This window comes from Rhamphochromis longiceps, linkage group LG10 (genome assembly GCF_057381845.1).
Source record: "Rhamphochromis longiceps isolate RC_006_pf linkage group LG10, R_longiceps_female_GT1.1, whole genome shotgun sequence".
NCBI lineage: Eukaryota > Metazoa > Chordata > Actinopteri > Cichliformes > Cichlidae > Rhamphochromis > Rhamphochromis longiceps.
The window spans coordinates 33061725-33082944 of NC_140566.1; the positions used below are offsets into that span (position 1 = coordinate 33061725).

Sequence of the window (21220 nt, forward strand, 5' to 3'; positions counted from 1 at the left end):
CGTCTTGTTGTAATAGTCTCTGACCTGCAAGTATCTAAAAAAGTCGTGCTTTGCCGTATGTATCTGAGATGGTTTTATAGCTTTGGAATCCCCCATTTGTTGCTAGTGAACAAAAAGAAGTAATTCCTCTCAGAGTCCACTGTTTAAAGGTCCCATCCAGCCTGGCAGGTACAAACTCCGGGTCATAAGCTATCCAATTCAAGGTCCTAGCCTGTTTTTCTATTTGTAGTTTCCCCACAACCCTGAACCATAGTTTCAGGGTGAACCGGGTCAAATGGTTCAAATCTTTGTAAAATTTTTCAGCTTGGTTCTTATTTCCTAAAAGAGACTGTAATGGGAAGTGTAATTGTGTAATTTCCATATTTTTCCATTTAGCTTCATAGTTTGGGGAACACCAGTTTACCAGGGGCTTCAGTTGTGCGGCGTAGTAGTAATCTTGTAAGCACGGCAAAGCTCTCCCTCCCTTCTCTTTTTTCCGCCGTTCCAGACGAACCGTGAGATCCATCTGTCCCACTCGTCAAATTGTTTTTGGGGTATCTCCAGGGGTAGTGACTGGAAGAGATAGAGAATTCGAGGCAGAACGTTCATTTTAATTATTTCTATTCTATTACTCATATCCAAAGGGAGGAGAGATCACCGAGTTAGGTCAGATTTGATCTCTTTGTTGAGGGGGCAGTAATTAATTTCATAGAGTCTAGACATGTCTTTCGTTAGGTTTACTCCCAAGTATTTTATTGTAGGAGAGTCCCATTTGAAGCTGAATTTCTTTACAGTTTCCGGTCGAGGTGTATAATTGAACGTAAGGGATTGAGTTTTTTGAATATTTAGTTTATAGCCGGAGTAGTGATTGTAGGCTTTTAGTAAGGTCATCAATTGGGACAAACTAGACTCAGGATTTGTAATAAAAAGGAGAACATCATCCGCAAACATACAGGTCTTGTGTTCTTCACCCCCGATCATTAGATAGATAGATAGAACTTTATTAATCCCTCGGGTGGGTTCCTCTGGGAAATTCGATTTCCAAAAAAGCACAGCACCGACAGAAGTTACAGAGTTACAGAATATTATATATATATACACACACACACACACACACACACACACACACACACATATATATATATAAATACAGAGACAATATAAATAAAATATACGAAGGGGATAAATAGAATAAATAGGAATAAAAAATAAAAATACAAGTGAATTGCACATTTCAAGTATTGAGGTCTATTGCACTGTTGACTATTTACAAAAGTATTGCACAAAAGGTATTGCACAGTGAGGTGAAGAGGCACTACAGCTTAGTTGTTCCCCCCTCCTTTGTCCTCCTGTCTCCCCTCCCTCTCCCCTCCAGAGAGGAGTTAAACAGTCTGATGGCGTGTGGGACAAAGGAGTTTTTAAGTCTGTTAGTTCTTGTCTTTGGGAGAAGCAACCTGTCACTGAACAGACTCTTCTGGTTGTTTATGGCCGTGTGCAGAGGATGCCCAGCATTGTTCATAATGTCCATCAGTTTCTTTAATGTCCTTTTCTCTGCCACTGTCACCAGAGTGTCCAGCTTCATGCCGACCACAGAGCTAGCCCTCCTGATCAGTTTCTCCAGCCTGGATGAGTCCTTCTTTGCTGTGCTGCTCCCCCAGCACACCACAGCATAGAAAAGTACTCCAGCAACCACCGACTGGTAAAACATCCTCAGGAGCTTCCTGCAGATGTTAAAAGACCTCAGCCTCCTGAGGAAGTACAGTCAGCTTTGGGCTTTTTTATACAGGTGCTCTGTGTTGCATGACCAGTCCAGTTTATTGTCCACCCACAGCCCGAGGTACTTGTACTTGTTGACCACCTCCACCTCCTCCCCCTCTATCTGAACCGGCAGTGGACCTGCTCTAGACCTCCCGAAGTCCACAACCAGTTCCTTAGTCTTTGAGGTGTTGAGTTGCAGGTGGTTTGTGTGACTCCATGCGACAAAGTTCCTCACCAGACTTCTGTACTCCTCTTCCTGATCATCCCAGATACACCCCATGATGGCTGTGTCGTCTGCAAACTTCTGAATGTGGCATAATTCAGAGTTGTAGCCGAAGTCAGAGGTGTACAGGGTGAAGAGAAGAGGGGACAGCACAGTTCCCTGTGGGGCTCCTGTGCTGCTGACCACTGTGTCAGACGTGATGTCCTTCAGCCTGACGTACTGTGGTCTGTCGGTGAGGTAGTCGGAGATCCAAGCGACCAGGCAGGGGTCCACCTCCATCCTGTTCCATCCACCTCCATTATTCCTTGTATTTCAGAGTTTTCTCTAATAGCCTGAGCCAGAGGCTCAATGTACAAGGCAAACAGGGACGGGCTCAAGGGTCAGCCCTGGCGTGTCCCTCGCTTCAAAGTAATACTTTGAGACAGGTGTCCATTAATCATGATCCTGGCTGTTGGGGAGTAATACAGTGCTTTGATACATTTAATGAAGCCATCTTTGAATCCGAATTACCACGTTGGTGTGCAGTAGAAAGTGCTCCTTGGAGAGGCATAGCTTCGTTATGGTTCCAGCCCCCAGGGCAAAGAACATTAAGCCAAAAGGAGAGCGTTAAAAACTGCAGTTCCTCAAATCCCCCATAGACACCCCAAGTTTACCTGTTTTTAGCCTGAGAGGGATTATATTTAAAAAAAAAAAAAAAAAAAGGCTAAAACAGCTCATTTCCTCTTTAAAGGTCTGTACAAATGGTGCTTTTCTTCTTCTTCTTTTTTAAATAATTCAGCCTAAATTAAAGCCCAAAGTTCAGGGTTTGACTGACAGGTGTATTCATGCAGGCAGTTTTATTCATAACTGTCACCTTCACTAATTGGAAACACTTCTTGACCTCTCTCCTGTTTTTGTGCTGTCAGTGTCTTTAAAGCAATTACCCAACAAACAACATGGCTTACAGTTTCTGAGAGAAACTCACGTATTCTGTGCAGAGTTCTGTTTCTGTGCCCTGAGCTCTGTTACCCGATAACTTCATCCTCACGTCACTAAATGTTCCTACCAAAGAAAACAACATGATGGCCAAAATGCTAACGTTGACGAGTTTTGAAATTGAATTTATTGATATAAAAGGGACAGTGCATACAAATGAACATACAAATGTAAATATGCTATAATAAGCCAAAAGGCTACTTTTTATCTGTAGGTCAGACAAAAACAATAAATAAGAAAAGTAACACAGAGAATGTACAACAAAAAATAAAATGACAAATAATAAATCCACAGTACAATCAAGAAAACACAGAACAACAATTAAATATGAAAACATACAGCATTAAATGCGACACAGATCAGAACAGCAGTCGCCTGAAGGTGCTGTATATTGTAGGTTTAAAAACCATACATTATTACAGAAAATACAACCCCCTATGAGCAAGCTATTGGTGACAGCAGGAAGGAAATACTTCCTTTTAACAGGATGAAACCGCCAGCAGAACCAGGCTCAGGGAGGGTCAGCCATGTGCCATGATCATGGACAGTGTCCTCATTTCTGACTCTGCATCAAAGACTCAGGCTCCACTCCCACAGTGCTGCTGACACAACAGAACATGAACCTGAACCTCATCAGACAGATATTGAAGAACATCAATCGCATCAGAAAATACATTTGGTTCTAACCTCCTGTTAGGAGTATTTGTAATTCTGCACTGTCTCTACAGTAAAGTACACCAAGTACGGCAAAAAGTGTCTCAGATTTGCTTAATGATGGTGGCATCCGGCGGCAAAAGCAAAGGTGATCAGTGTCATTTACATGTGTGCATTTCTGATCTATACAAGGCATCACAATTTTCTCTTACTACAATAAACCTGCTGTGAACTGCTGAAGTAGCACTGTCCTACAAATACTGCCATTTTCTGTAGTGCAAAAGAAACACACAACATTTTCTTTATGTGCATTTCATATAAAAGACAGAAAGAACTAACAGTCATGTTTTTAGAGCAACACTAACCACATAAGGATGCAGGAGGAATGGCTGCAGCGTCAGAATCTTCTTAGCGTGGGCCCGTTTCTTCTCTCTTTTTACTCTCATTGACACTTACAGTTTGTTTAGCATTAAGCACTAAAAACTGCTACACAGCTTCACAGCAATATCCCCGCAAGCTGAAAAATGTCTTTACCCACTGCACCTAAATGTAACTGCAGTGGGTTCTTTATAAGCATCCATACATGTAGAGCTGACAGCCAGACCCATGCCACAAATAGTTCAGTCACACAAGGGTAAAAAATATGGTAAGCACCCTGCTAATAGGTAAAAATGGGAGGTTGCATTGGGATTTTTTTTATGTATTCTTTTGGAAACTGACTGGAAGTAGAACAATGACTTCTGAACTCCTGCCTCATATCTACGAGTGTCTGGCTGCACTCTGCATGTACATTTTCCCGATTTCTAACAAACAGAAACATTGACGTTTTGCAGAAAGACCACATATACATATAACAATATTACAAATGACTGCAAAGAAATGAGCTCTTTTTAGGGTTCAGCAGGAAAAGCCTCTCTTTTTTTTTTTCAGTTGTAACTTTAAGGCAAGATGGCTGCTGTAAACAAAGATTCAGCTTTAGAGAGAGATGAGAGGTCTCAAATGATATGAGCCGTGCAAGAGACTCCGTGAAAGGGGTTCAATCGATGTTGCTGCATTTTCTGTTGGTCCCTGACAGAGGTCGATAAACATTATGAATTATTCACGTTCCTCTAAAGTTTGCAGAAAGAAACAAAATGCCGTACAACTTTAAATACATCCAGGCATTTATGATGCTTTAAATAAAAACACAAGCACAAGATGCAGAGAGCAAATTAACAGAGATGTTCTGATTTTTCACTAAACACACTGGCTGCTATACAGATGGTAAAACTAATTAATTGCTTTGGCAGACTCTAGTAGCTCTTTATCGTCGGGTTTCTTCTTTCTCTTTTCTCTTACTTAATCTTTTCCTCTGCCCTCCCTTCCTTTACGCCCCTCTTCTTGTTGTTGTCACATAATTTATAAGCAGTACATACAGAAAATAAATTGCTGAACATTTGGAGACAAATCACCCTGCAGAAGATGCTGTATTCATTCAAGGCCAGCTGCCTACACCATAAACATTTTTACATTTTTATAGACAATGCCCATTGCCCTACTTACTGGAGCTACAAAAACGTATGTTTACATTATTCCTGATCAGTTCCAAAGCTTTTTTCCTCATAAATGCATTTTAAGAGTATTAAAAATGTTTGTGTAGTCATCACAGGAAAGATTAGGTCTGCTTTGTGCTTTGGCTATGATATGTTGTTGTTGTTGTTTTTAATGTGATTTAACACAGTGAAAAAATGACATTGTTTTGAATGTTTTCTGCTTTGCAGTATTTAAGTGCTGTGGGAGACTTTGACAGCAGACATCTGAATGAAATGATCTATATTCCAAATTTATATGGTTTGGTTTTCTGTTGCTGCTCATCTGCTCTGACAGCATAGATTTATAGTTTCCCGATATTTTTTAAGTGCTACACTTGCTTAATATTAATTTAGAGAAAAAATAAAATAATGAGAAGAAAAAAAGGATCTTAATATCTGTTGGAAGCGTAACAAGGCAAGTCTTTACTGAAGAGTTATCTATAGCTACTTTAGCAGGTGATATTCTCTTCCTAAAACTGTCTGAACGCACCGCTGGAAGGTAAAAATGCTAAATGAAACATACTAGGAATACCTATTTTGGCACAACAGTCGAAAATGATTAGCTTGGCTATTTGCTGCTAAGATAGAGACCGACTAACAATTTTCAGCAAGCAGGAGGAAGCTAGGCTAGCTGATGGTGCTAGCTAGGTGGGTAGCTAGCACTGGTAATAAACACTGCTACTAATGCTAAAGCTGGATAACTTCAGTTTCAGATAACACTGCCTTATGAAAGTGCTTTCCTCTTCTAACCCCCACTGACCAGCAATTTTAATTACTGCAGCCTTATTCAGTTTTACTCACTTTGTGTTTAGAAACTAACAGTTTCAATCTGCATAAAAGGAAAAACAGACCTCCTGGTTTCCTTTTATTCATGCGTGTTATCTGCTAGAGTGTCTCATGATACTTTGCCAAGCACTCTGTAAAAACATGGACTACTATGAAAATGTAAATTGCAAAACATACCCAGGTAACTTAAGTGGGACAAAAAAAAGCATAATCTAGGGAATTCCCACCAGCAGTAGATTCTCTCGTGCGCCCTTCCTGATGTATTCATCCAGTTACTTGCAATTATTTGCACTCAGTATTAACACCATCCTCCAGACTTGCCTTTGGCAGCAGTCTGAGAGAAGAGAGAAGCGCCGCTGAATTATTGAACAAATCAAGGTCCCAGGCCATGTATTTATATGATATTGGTAATGAGGCCGCTGGAGATTTTGCTGTCAGTTGTAGAGGCAGAAATAAGATCTTCATAAGCCCCATAAGTGCATGAGTTGAGCACAGGTGATGGCTTAACTGACCTGCCTATGCTCCACTTTCATTTCCCCCAAGGACCTGCTGTTTGATCACTGCATGCTGTTTAAGTAGAGCGCATCTAAAAGTTTAACTGTGTTTATGTGTTGTGCTGTTCTATAAGAACCTTTCCCATTCTTCTCAAAAAATAAAGTGATGTATAATATAATAAACATATAGTCATAGCAAAAAGAAAGTACATCCACTGGGAGTTCTAAGGTTTCATATATCAGGATGTGATAATTATGAGGTCTTAAAATAAGGTAGATACAACCTACAACACATAACATATTACACCATGTCATTACATATTTAACAAAGGGTCAAACAACTAAGTATGCCTGATGATTCATTAAATTGGAGAACCACTTTGAGCAGCACCAACTTAAAGAAATTGCTTTCTGCCCAACACGAGTCTCACTCATCACGTTGCTTCAGGTCACTGGTGTTTGTGACACTGGCTTATGCACAGCTCTGTTACGGTCCCACCAGAGCGTCCCAGTCATGTCGAGAATCTTTCCAAACAACCAAACAGTGGAAAACTCTTGTTTGAAGAAACCAAAGAGTAGGAGGGTGAGCACCATCCAAGCCAAATGTTGGTACATAAGGAGTGTGTTCTCCACAGTCACACGTTCAATGCTGAATTCTACTGTAACATCCTCAGCAATGCTTCAGCAGTGCATGAAATCATGCAGCAATGCAGGAGACTTTTGGCCACATCAACTCGATCTCTGCTTACGATTCGTCGTAATCATTGGATTTTACTCCGTGTGATGTTGTCGCGGTAATCAAGTGGTCTACAGTTGGATAAAGACAAGGTTCTTTTCCTTGTTATATGAACGTTATAGTCACACAGTTGTACAGTATTTTGTTTAGCTAACGAAGCAGTCTTGCTTTCAGCAGCGACTGTAGCACTTTCAACTATAATACAGACAAAGTTCCCTCTTTGGTTTTTGAATTTCTTTCACTTTCCTCAATCTTTCACATAGTGTTGCTGAAGTGTTTTTGAACTTTGAAGGGCCAGTAGGAGAAGTTCTTTCCTCCAAAATAGAGCCTATAGCTGCAAGTAAATAACTTAGTATTTCTCTGTACTATAACTAATAACTTGCTATCGCTCTCCTCTCTCCATTATTCCCATTGATATAAAAACCAACCTGAATCAAACCTCTCCAGCTGCTCACAAAATGTGACAATAAGCCCGTCCCCCACCCCTGACTGCTGGTAGCATTAAGAGAATCCACACTCTGTGGTGGAATACTTTCTCTGATATATTTTATATCCTTGTCACACGGTGCAGATTTGCTTCGATTCACCTGTTTGCGTAGGCTTTGTCATTTGAACTTCACATTTCTCTAAGATTATTCAGCTTTACCTCGCTGTTTCCAAGAATGAACATTTAACCATGTGTTCGTTGGTGGCATCTATTCTGCGAGCGAGCTTCAAAACCTGCCTGTGTGGAAATCATCGAAAAAGAAGTGATGATTGATCTGCAAGATGCATTTCTTTCAAACCTTACTGATCTTTGGGTCACTGCTTTTGTGATCAGTGTTCGAGGTGAGAAAAGGTTTGCGCATAAACACAGAGGCCTCAGAAGAGATTAAAATTAGTGTTGAAAGAACTGAAGGAAAAAAAAAACACGTGTTCTTGGCAAATGAAGACAACCAGCGATCGATTCAAGAGTGACACTAAAGAACACCTGTGAAAATCAATGTCTGGTTTTAGCACACCGTCTTTACATATGTATGAAAAGACTGACGCACAGATCAGCTTTGATCCTGCTGCGACATTCACACATAAAATAAATGAACGAATCACCATTTCTGTTTAACTAATCAATAATAATTCATCTCATTTCTTGCAATCAGTCCTTAAGAACTTTCGTTTTTCGCTCTCCAGTTCCATACTGTGCGCTCTAACCTCCATTTCATTTTAGTAGAAAATGGCTCTGTAAATATGGTTTTCCTAACTTTAGGACTGCTACAGTTCAAACACTTATAACCTGTGTTGTCTGTCTCTTAAGCTCGTATATCTGTCCTGCGGTAGTCTCTCTGTGATCTATTAAAGCTCCTGCTCTTGCTGCGGATCACAAACTCAAACAGCTGCCGAGTGACAGTGAGACAGCCTCCGCGAGGCTTTAAGTTCGACCTTTCTTTCGCTCTTCTACAAGAAAAAAAACCAGAGTTAGAGAAACAGTAGCTATTTATAGATATGCAATCAGCGTCACTTCTCACTAAAGTTGAGTGGTTGAATGTGACACGACTTCCCCACTTTTGCCTTGTTGTCTGTTAAAGACAGTTTCATTTTTCACGTAGCTTCATCTTTGGTTCACTGCGCACGTCCTACTTCTCTAACCCATTCTCTCATTTACACTGTGGTTTAAATGTTAGATAACAGAGTCTGTATTTGGGCTCCACAGTGAGAGAACCACAGCGCCTGAAGTACTTAGCACTTAAGGAAACGTTCACATCTGCAGATTTCTTTCTCGGTGAGCAGGAGCGATGGCTTTGGTTCCATTTTAAGGACTTTAGAGAGATTTCTTTCTATTTTTTTCAGAGCACACCTAAATTATAATCAAAAGATTATAATCCAGATTGTGGCAGTGGAACTGGAAATATGAATAGCCCCCACTGGTACCATTCTCATTTACTCAAGTACTTTCCTAATGTGCACTTTTAATGTACTTTAATGCTTATCTGTACTTATTTATACAGTATAAAGCTGCTCTCTTATACTCTATATATACTCTATATTTCCTCTACGTATAAATCCAGTAATATTCAATAGAAATACAAATAGATAGAAGGAGCCAGCTCTATATAGGTCGTTAAAGTCATCTTCAGCTACAGATTAATTACTCAGTAATGATGTTGTAATATAATGTAATAATTCTGAGAAGTACATTGTGCATGAATACTCTCAGTACTTAGTTCGATTGATTAATGAAACTAATTAATTAGTTTGACGCTAAAACATGGACTATTGCTAAAGCGTGTAACAAACTTAAATAGTTTGTGGTTTATTACTTAAACAGGAATTATTAAAGAAAAAAAATCACTTTTTCCAAATCAGTCATTTTTAAGAAAGCACCGTGCCACTTTTCATATGAAACATCAGTTTGAAGACATTAGCTAAATATTTTACCCACTGTTTTCTAACCCTAATTATTTCCTAATCAGATGTTTTTAAAAGTCTGTATGTCTTCCTGAGCAATGCATCAGTAATGTGTGACCTCACATTCTGCTCATTAGAAAAAACAGAATCTAATAAGTGTTGGGGAAAAATAAAAGGGGGGAAATTGTGCAGACCTTCACTAAAAATAAATAATTGCAGTTCATTCCAACGGCAGGAAATGTATCATCATTAATAACCTGACCTGCCTCTGCAGTTGTATATCAGGAAGTTCACATTTGTCATTTCTTATTTTTCTTGTGTTTCTATAAGCACGAGCTAAACCGATTAAACAATATTAATAACAGAGAACAAACTCCAGAGTGTTGAGTCAATATGACACCCTCTGTCGTGTTCAGGCTTTCTGCTCTGTAGGTTTTCTCATCACAGTCATTCGCCTTGAATGTGCTTCAGTCTCACTGATGTAAAGAAACTGCATCACTTTCAATGCTGGATTCTGCAATTTGGGGCCAAATTTGGGATTTATTCATCCTTTCAGCTTAAAGACCAACACATCCATACTTTGGTAATGCTTATATAATATTGTCATATTCTTAAGCATTAGTAATGTACTAGTGAGGGCTTAATTCATCATTACTTCTCTGTGTAATTTATAAATACAGATATAAATGTTCATTCTTGATTAATAACCACTTATATATAACGACTGACAAAACATATATAAAGACACAATATTAATAATAGTATTTTATAAATACTTTATATTTTAATTCATGATAAGTTCAGGCGTGAAGCCTTTAGCATCACTTTGTTTTTTTGTTTTTTATTTTAATGTATTCTTCTTTCACTTACTCACTTTGATTATATTTTTCATCATTACAGCATTTCTTGATAGAGAGCTGCTATATTTTTTTTTTCTTGAACGTGTCACATTTTCCTCAAAGTCCACAATCAGTAGTTTAGCAATTAACTTCTCAGCTCCTCTCCACCACCTACGGGTGAAGTAGTCTTGTCTTTGATATACATCAGATGCTTCCCCTCTAATTATATTCTCTCGTGATTGGCAGCTGTACTTGATGAGGCTGTCATACTGTATATTTCTTAATTAGTGCAGATTCTGAGCTGAGTCTCTGTTATGGCTCCGAGCAGGGCTGCAAGGAGAGCTGTGAAATGGCTCCTGAACTTTTTATGAGCATGAATAAAAAGGAGTTGCTGTATATAATAACACGCGCTCACTCCTCTTTGTTCAGTTTAAAACTGATAGAAAATAAGCTGGTGCGCCAGTGATTAACTCTGTGACGGACAGTTCACAAGAGGACAGACTGTTGTCATCTGGGAATGACAACAAGAAAGTGAAATCTTCAAAAGTCTTCAGGTGTTGTATGAGTGAGTGACAGCAAATATGTTTGTATGACATTTTGTTTCAGTCTGGATCTGTGAGGCTGCATAAGGCAGCCAAGCTCGGTGGGATTCAGGGGTCATGCAGACAATACAGACACGCCGGGGGAAATGGATAATAAGGCACAAGCGAACTCAATCAAGCCAGGAAAAAGAAAGAAGTGAAAGAAGGAAGGGAAACTAAAGTCCAGAAAGCCACTCAAAGAAGTAACCTTTTAAATAATGCAGAGAGTAAACTTAAAGAACGGGTAGCTATGGGAACAGAGCCGCCACATGGGACAGGAAGACGGCGAGGAAACAGAACGTAACAAACAACGATCGTAACTCAGACCAACATATTTGTTCTGAGGTTTCCAGTGAGTAGCCATGCCAACCTTTTTGACATTTTTAGGTTGTTATAACATAAAAAAGTAAGAAAATATACTTTATTCTGTTGTCTGCAGACTTACTATTTTGGTGCATATACCACTGGGGAACAAATATTTAGCTATGCTCTCCTATACGCTCCTCTGCCTCACTGAAAGAGATCCAATTCTGACATTGTTTTCGCTGTACATCGAGCATTGTGTTCACACTACACACACACACACACATGCGGACTCACATTCTCTGCTGTCTGTGTGTTAGATCTTGTACTTACACACACACATACAGCTTACAGTGGAGCTGGGTGACTGCCAGCGCTCACGCGACGCTCAGTCTGCATCTGCCAAACAGAGCAACTCATAGAAGTGTCAGACATTCAGTAACAACAATCCCAACTACACTGATCAAACAGCAGATACAGGCCTTACACACACACACACACACACACACACACACACTGCTTATCAGCAGCCAGCAGCACAGGTTTGTACTCTATGTTGAGTTCATTTCAATAGATGGCAAATTCCTTTTGCTCCCGTCCGAGTCAGTTCAGTTTGATTCCATTTGAGTCACATCAGTTCACTTTTGTGTCATTGTCTGCTTTTAAGAAATGAGTTGCAAACTGTATTTTTGTGATGGTGACAAGCACAGCAGTCTGCGTTTGATCAGATAGAGGATCTCCTCATCTGCTCAGATCAGTCTTAACTACTTAACACAAAGCTGATGTGGAATTCATGTTAATGATGTGTAAAATCGGCAATGCTCATAATCACGTTCACATTTTCATATAAATGATGTCCATCCTGTCATATTTTATAGGACGATTTAACATTAATGCGTCCTATAAGAGCTTCAGATCATTTGTATTCACTTATTTCATACGGCGAGTGAAAGAAGAAATATTTTTACGGTAAAATGTGTCTCTTATACAAGCAGCAGTTCTTAGAATTTACCTCTTACATCGGTGATTCTGTGGTTCTCGATTTTCAGCACAAAAGCAGTTTCTTTATGTCATGAGGTGAAATGAACCAAAATATATTAAACTCGAGCTTTAGACCAGCCAAACCTTAACCACTCAGACTGTTCCTATAGGAGGAACTGCTAAGGTTAGGATTGTTCCCAGTTGTGAATGACCACGAGGACAGCTGGAGGTTCCATGGATGAGCACAGTTGTGTTCAGAAGTTTCCATACACTCATCATGATTTCTTTCAACAGTTCATTTTTCAGGGTGGGATGGTTGTACTTGCTTTAATGACTTTGAAATACAAGAATTGGGTGCACTAGTTATATATAGTTAGTAGGGGTGCAACGATACTCGTATCGATATTGAACCGTTCGATACAGTGCTTTCGGTTCGGTACACATATGTATCGAACAATACAACATTTGTAATTTATTTTATCAACTTTTCTTCTGACGATGCTGTCTGTGTTGAGCCCTCAGTGGATCTGCGTTCGACTACTCTGCCTAGGCTCCACTGTCGAGCGCAGATCCACTGAGTGCAGCGCAAGCTAGCAAGACAGAAGCTAAGCTTGTTGCAACATGGCAAATTGAACCTCCCCCACCCTCATTCAGATCTGGCCTTTGGAACTATTTTGGTTTTCATGTGAAGTATGACCTTGAAGGTAAGCGCGTCACGGACTAAAGTAAAACAGTATGTCGGATGTGCCACGCAATGCTCAATTACATGGTGGGAACCACTGCGTTAGCGCAGTTTGTTTGTTAACGTGTTGACACCGTCCAGCCCCATGCACGGGGCGATCCACTGTAGCTCGTTAATGGAGATTTGCCGTGTTGTGCCGTTAACGTCATTTCAGATTAACGCTGACAGCACTAGTGGGAACACAACGAATATGACTGCACATTTACGCCAACATCATCCCAGTGCAAAGACAAGTGGAAGCAGACAAAAACAACAAGCACGCATGCTACAAACTTTACCCAAGTCATTTAGACAGCCGTTAGCACAGGATTCTCCTTATGGGGACCTGATATGTTTAATATTCTGCTGAGAATATAGCCCAGAAGAAGCGTATAGTGTAGCTTTTATTTTGAAAAGAGACATTTCTCTGTAATAAACTCTCTTTTCCAAAGATGAGTGATTTCTCAATCAGATAGATTTATATTTTTATCCCTTTGTTGTTTCAGCAACATTAAATTTAAAAACTGTACCTTTGAGTTAAAATATATATTTATAATTTTAATAAATGACAAATTAAAAAGGCATGAACATTTTTTTTGTATCGAAAAAATATCGAACCGTGACACCAAAGTATCGAACCGAACCATGAATTTTGTGTAACGTTGCACCCCTAATAGTTAAATATTTTGGGGGGATTTTTTATAATCCACACACAGGGTCAAAAATATACATACAGGCTCAAATATGTCTACATGTAATATAATCTGTTGTGCTTTACACCACTGCATCAGCTGCTTGGCAAACCCACAAAGCTCTCTACGCTCTCTTCTTGAGCTAATCTGAAGGCCACGTGAAGTTTGGAGGTCTGTAGCGATCGACTCTGCAGAAGCTTGGCGACCTGTGTGCAACATGTGCTCTGTGATTAAACCTGGCTTACCACCTCAGGGCCAAGTTGCTGTCATTTCAGATCAGTTTCCCTTTCTTTTAATGCTAATAACTGTTGACTGTGGATAAAGTAGACATTATTATTATTGTTGTTGTTGTTATTGTTATTATTTAGTCATCCAAAAACCATCAAACTCTGGGTATGAAAACCTGGACCATTACAGTTTGTGGAATAATCTTACAAAGTATCGTAGGGTTTAAGCAACGGCACAAAATATTAAATTGTCAGTAAACACTCTTTGTTTTCGACTGTCTGTTTATTTGAAATTTACTTTGCTCTTTAGTCAAGAAGCACCAAAGCTCAGTTCTTTGATTAAAAATTCAAAAAGATCAGTTTAAGCAAGACAAAAGCCTCCATTTGTTAGCTTCAAGGGATCATCTGGGTCCTCACCATCAATAGATGAACCAATGAGAAGCAGCAGCTGCCTCTCTAAGCCATTCAATAAGCCGTTTGTAGAACAAGGATTTCCATTTGCATTTGGAAGCCAAGAAATAGAAGATCCTGAGATTGTGGATTACTCCCCTGGCTTTGCTTTTGAAAGGAAGAATTAAGACGAGGAGTTTTGGGAGCTTTATAGGGCAAATGGAATTCAAAGAACTTTGTGTGTGTGTGTGTGTGTGTGTGTGTGTGTGTGTGTGTGTGTGTGTGTGTGTGTGTGTGTGTGTGTGTGTGTGTGTGTGTGTGTGTGTGTCGGTCGATTTTTCTCAGTCTGGGTGTGAAAATGTTTCTGATAAATTGATGTGCACATGAGACCAGAGATAAAAAAAAAATAAAAAAAAAGTGAAACACAGTGATAGTTTCCAAGAAATAATCATTGCTGTGTACATATCTATAGCTTAGCAATTATATGGTGCAATGTATGTGTTTTAACCTTGCTTTAACATTCAGGCATAATTCAAAGATGGCGCCAGTGTGCTCGGCAGGCCGTCTTCGCCTCTCCTTTCGACCCCTCTTTTTTGACTTTTGCATTGTACTCTTCATTCTCTTGGTAATATGGTCATCAGGTGGCAATGTACTAATTACTTATGACCGGCAAACACTTTTAAATCTTCGATTCTCTCACTTCTATGGTTCGGATCCATGCTGGACTCCGGGAGACGCCACCCTGTCATGATTGGACTCCTCCACCAGGATATCTTGCCTGCCCCTACCCACCCTGTACAAGAAACGCTATAGGAAGCGGGGCAAACGGAGTGGCATTCGTGTCCGTCTTAAGGCTTACCTTAAAGCACAGGCTATGGCTAATCCAGATGCTAGCATGGGTATTCTACGTCCTCTCTCTGTTAGGCTGAACGAACAGACTCTATGGCAGAGCACACAGAAACGCAGGGAATGCAGAAAGTGCTCTTTATTTACAGTGTCTGGATTATTTACACAGGGTGGGAAATTGCGTACAGTGATAAATAAACTGAGGGAAACCAGAGAAGGGGGCTGACACGAACTCGTAGGGAAAAGGGGAATCGGCGCACGCAGGGTGGATCTACGAAATTTTAGGGGAAGATACCGAACAATCGGTAAAACGTGGCAATAAACATGGGGAGAGTTGGAGAGCTCACTTATCACACTGGCAGTACAGGCTCGGGCAAGAATCACCGGGATGCGAAGGTAAAGATGAGATTGATCTCTGTAGTGATCCCGGAAATACAGCTTCACCAGCAGCTGACAGGCAAGCGGGTGATGGATCTGGCTAAGGATACTGGACAACGGATAAGCAGGCAAATTCCAAAACATGGGTTGGCCGTAGTGCACACCGTGGACACAGATGGCTCTACTAAATGTAAGGTCGCTGGTGAATAAGACTTTTGTTTTAAATGACTTTTTCCTCGCCTCGGGGCTGGACGTTTGGTTCCTGACAGAGACTTGGATTCGCCCTGGTGAGTCGTTCTCCTTCTCGGACCTTCTCCCCCCAGACTGTGCCATCTTCAGCTCAGAGGTGGTGGCTTAGCCTCGATTTTTTAAAATAAAGGCAAGGCAAGGCAAGTTTATTTGTATAGCACAATTCAACAACAAGGTGATTCAAAGTGCTTTACAGAGACATTAGAAACAAGAACAAATAAAAAGCAACATAAACATAAAATTCGGCAGCCCCCCCCCCCCCCCCCCCCCCCCACCCCCCTCCCTAACCTAGCTTGGAAGTCCAATTACTGGAGTTGGCCCAATCTTCGAAAACTCTGTGTGTTGTGGTCTACGACCGCCGAATACAACAAGGCTTTTATTCATGACTTTGCTGATCTATTAGGATCTGTTCTGTTTAAATATGACTGTGTTCTTATCACTGGTGATTTTAATATTCATATCTGTTGTAAGGATGATCCATTAGCCAAAGACTTTCTTGCTCTAACTGACTCTCTTAACCTTGTTCAGTGGGTAAATGAACCAACCCACTTTAAAGGCCATACCCTTGATCTGTTTTTTTTCATATGGCCTGGACATTTATATTAAGAACATTGACAATGCTGGGATCTCTGATCATTTCCCAGTTATTTTTGATGTTGATTTATACAATACAGAACTGCACCCTGGGGGCCTCCGACGCCCTATGCGCATAATTAATTCTGAAACTGTGGCTAGTTTTTCTGTGGTGTTCCTTAATTCTGCACCCACTATTACTGATTGTCCCATAGCTCATACAGTTGATGACTTTGCTAATTCTTTGCTATCCACATGCTCCTCTATCCTTGGCGTTGTAGCACCTATTAAAATGAAATGTCCTCGAACCGCTTCCCGACATTGGTTAAACGACTCTAAACGTGCCCTATGACGTGTGTGTCACCGAGCCGAGAGGAGGTGGAAAAAAGATAAGCTCCAGGTATCCTTTGATATCTTACGTACCAGCCGCCTGAGGTTTCAAAACGCTGCTAAAATGGCTGAAGTGGCTTTCTTTTGATTTTATTGAGACTAATGGCCAAAATTCTCGAAAGCTGTTTAAAATCTTTAATTCAGTGGTCAATCCCTGTCATGAAATGCCGACGGTGTCTTCTCCGGCTCTCTGTGAACAATTTTTAAATTACTTCACAGATAAAATTTTATCTCTCAAGTCTTCACACCCTTTAGTTGTGAGCCCTGCTTTCACCCCAGGATGTTTATCAACCTTTCATCAGTTTGGGCTGGTGTCACTTACTGCCCTTAAGCAAATAGCTGAACAGCTGAAAAATACAAATTCTGTACATGATATTCTCCCGTCACGCATTATCAAGGATGGGTTTGATGGAACTGGGCCCAGTACTTTAACTCTAATGAATTCTTCATTGCATTCCGTCAGCCTTTAAACATGCCATAGTGCAGCCTATTCTCAAAAAAAGGAGCCTCGATCATAAGCGTGTGCAGGCTCCGTGTTCATGTGTGTACAGGCTCCGTGTTCAGGTGTGTACAGGCTCCGTGTTCATGTGTGTACAGGCTCCGTGTTCAGGTGTGTACAGGCTCCGTGTTCAGGTGTGTGCAGGCTTCCTTTGCACCAAAACATAAATGTTTTAAAAATGATTCACTTTCAGGCAAACTAAGATTTCACTGTGAAGACTGAGCTGAGACTCATATTTGTTTGGAACATACTCATCACTAAAGTTCTCAGACAAGTTGTTGCTGCAGTGTCTTCCTGCAAAACGCTGCCATTCGACTGCCAGCTGGACATCACCTGTACTCCAATCTACCCACTGACCCTCACTGTGAACTCACCCTAAAAGTTCTGAAAGACATTGCTTGTGCACCACCTTTGAGTCTGAGGCCATGGGCATGTTATTAATGAGTTATTGCCCTACATGAAGAAGTTTAAGTATCTTAGGGTTAGCTGAGTGGGAGATTGGCAGGCGGATGGATGCATGGCCTGCAGTGATGCATGCCGGCCTCCTGTTCTACAAACAGAGGTATGATGCTAACATAAAGCTAGGAGCAAGAGACCCTCAAACCTATAAAACTTTAGCTCCTGTGTTTTGTGTTTTTGGCTGCAGCGTTTGCTTGAAAATTACATTTTAATAATTGATTTCCTTTTTAAACTCTGCTCCAATATCAAAGTTAAACAACTTCCCAGAGTTTCCTTCACCGTTCACCGTGTAACACCTAAGGTTCAAACGCAGCCCCGGTCTCCCTCTGACATTCTGCATTTCACACACCTGGACTGTTGCTGTGAGGGGGAAAAAATTAATGTAGCTCAAAGAAATTAGAACAATAAATGTTTTTCCTGCTGTTTAACAACCGTTTCCTGTTGGCACTAGTCTGGCAGTGCGTGGCTCTGCTGCGGAACATTGTGTTTTGTAATGAGGAAATTTGTGGAAAATCTAGCCAAGGGCAAAATGCTCAGGAAGAAAAATGACAGTCAAGCTAACAGCAGATTCCTCACGCTCCTGTGTGCATCTTCTTGCCCTTGCTGTTGAAGCTTTCAGTGTCTTGTTGCATTTTCTCCACAAAATCACAGAAACATTTCAAATGCCTTCAGCTTTCAGCTTTGAATGTAACCAGACAGCAGCCAGATAAGTGGATTTCTGCGGTCGAGTCAGATTCGAATTTCGTGCTTTTTCCACATGTTCCTACCTGTCTTTCCAACCCTTTCCCCCCTCGTTTAGACGAACCGTGACAATTGTTAGTGTCACTTTGCTTTATGCAAAGGTTCCTCAAAGTCACAATATTCTGGTAGTTGCAGGCGGCTGCTGTTTGTTTAGTCTGGCAGGAGCTTTCAGATTGAGAAGTTCCGCCGGTCACTTTGTAAGTGCTTTCTTTATTGGTTGCCCTTGGCTGGAACACACTTGGTATGCATGTTGCACATGATTAAAAGCCTTTTCTCATGCTCATGACCTAAGCTGTGCTGAAGAATTGTGACCCTTATTTATCAAGCCAAGATGAATGAGAAAAGTGGAGAAAAAAGTGAAATGCAAAACCGGCCCCAACAGTAAAACCAGCAGGCTGGAATAGGACAGATTCCCCCTGTCCTCATTCTGACCCTTTGAGGTGGGGACTCCACAGGCCTTTAAATGTGTTTTTGTAGAATCAGGATCCAAAACATTTGCTGCAGATTCTTTAGGTCCCCAAACACACTTGGTGAAAATGTAATTTACCCGTAAAGCTAATAACAGTCCAGCAGGAAACTGCAACCAAGCGTCTTTCACATTGCTGCGTAGGAACTTTGCCGACTCTTCTTTTCAGAATTCCTTTAATTTAAGGTCATGCAAAAGCAGCTCCACTGGATTTTAGTCCAGACATCTGCATCTTGGGGATCATCAAGATGTTTTTTGACAAATGTGAGACGAGCCTTTGTGTTCTTTATGCTCTGCATTTTTGTCCCGTCTCTTTCTTATCGTTGGATCATGAACTCTGACCTAACTGACCTAAGTGAGGCCTGCAGTTCTTTAGATGTTGTTCTGGTTCTTTTACGATCTCCTGCATGAGTCGTCAATGCACTCTTTGAGTATTTCGGTAGAACAGCCTCTCCTGGGAAGGTTCACACCAGTTCCAAGTTTTCTCCATGTGTAGATAACGATCTCACTGTGGTTCACTGGAGTCCCAAAGCCTTAAAAATGTCTTTGTAGCCCTTCCAGACTGAGATGTTAGTGGCATTTTTGTTAATCATCTGTTCTTGAATATCTTTAGATGGTGGATTGAGCTTTTAGCCTACTTCTGGGTCTGGCTAGCAAAATTGAACTCAGCTCTCCAAATAATACGTTTAATCACAGTTAATTCATGACCTGGATGAGTCCTTGTGGACAATTACTTTTCCACACTGCTTTTGTTTCCCTTAATGAATGAAATCATAATTAAAACTACACTTTGTATTTCCCCAGGTTATCTTTGTCTAATATTAAGATTTGTTGCATAATCTGAAACAGGCAACTGAGTAAAAAACATGCAAAAAATTTGAAATCAAGAAGGAATCTTGTACTTTTTCACAACCCTGTCTAAGTTACATTTGCATAAAAGTCAGGACCCCAAAGAAAATGGCCTGGAGCATCACAGTTGTCTTCTGCTCGTGTTGCATCTTGCTGCCATCGCTGTTCGCTTGTTGCCTACATACCCCACTCACTCAGTCTCTATTGACTTACTTTGCTTGAAGAGTATACTCATTTTATTCTTTGAATTTGTTGACTAATATGTATATTTGTATATTAATAGTAGAACAAATGATATAAAATAAAAGTGAAATTACGACCAGCCTGCCAGTTCTTGCAGCTTTATAGTCTCTGTTAGCGCTTACAGCACATTTACTGTATGTTCACTCGAACTTGTTTTTCGTGCACCGAGCGTTTGTTTCCTGGGGGAAAACACTCCGATAAATCCAGTGTAAGCAAGCCGCCTTCCAACACCAACAGTTAGATAAACTGAATACCTGGGAATAGAAAGTGGAACATTTATTTTGCCTCTAAATAGCCAGACATTTGTCTCAGGGGTCATTGGAGAATAAACCAAAGACAATGAACCTTTATTGAGTGGACAAACACAAGATTTCAAATGAATGATAATGTTGTTTGTTTCATGCATAAAAGCCACTCGGGGTTTGGTAGCATGCTAGTCAGAATAATGTGTCGCAGTTTATTTTGCAGTTCACTAATGAGACATAACAGGCCATCCCTTAGTCTAATCTGATACAAACATGTTCTGTATTAGCTGTAAACATGCACAGTCATACCCTAATTAGACACCTTGATCATAAATTATGGTGTAATTATGGTCTGGAGCAAGACTTATCGAACTCAACCTTTATAATAGTGAGAAAGACAGAGATCAGAGAAAAATACACTTATTGGGCTTTTAACTACATTTATTTGTAGCTTGTAGATACTTGTAACACTGTAATGTCCACTTTGTTTTCCACCCTGAGATCTGCATTCGACTTCTTCAGAGCTACTATTACAATAAGTTCATCTAATTGCCAATAACCAAAATATTTTTTAATAAAGGCAAAGGGGGAAAATACAAACACTGGAACATTGCACAACAAGTTTTAAAGTAAACTTCTTTTGTGCCTGTGCTACACTCTTGTGGAAGTCTAATTAGTGTCTAATAGTAGACGTGAGCATTCAGAGTCCTGGCGGATTTCCTACAGTAATTTTCTGGTGATATTAGGCTAATGTGGTTGGACAGTGTCATAACCTGTACGGGGGTAGAGTCTCAAATCCACAGGACTCCAAACAACATGCAGGCTATGAGGGACAGGACCTCATGACCTGATGAGGTTTGACTTCAGATTAGTACATTTTTTATCTAATGAGACTCAAATAACCTTGTGATAAATCAAAACTACTGCTAAGTCTAGTAACTCCCTATACTAATCCAACACTACTGTAATCCCAATCTTAGAGAGGGA

General features: G+C 40.4%; 1 protein-coding gene across 2 annotated transcripts in view; it reads left to right on the top strand.

The window, feature by feature from the left end:
- sgcd (sarcoglycan, delta (dystrophin-associated glycoprotein)) overlaps nt 1–21220 on the top strand; it is a 343513-nt gene that overhangs the window by 108517 nt on the left and 213776 nt on the right. The window contains exon 1 of one of the 2 annotated variants that reach the window (XM_085421337.1): nt 15653–15806. The exons of the other annotated variant lie outside the window; for it this stretch is intronic. The gene's annotated coding sequence lies outside the window, so the exon portion shown is untranslated. Of the gene's footprint in view, nt 1–15652; nt 15807–21220 lie in introns of those variants that run through there. 2 annotated transcript variants of the gene reach the window in all.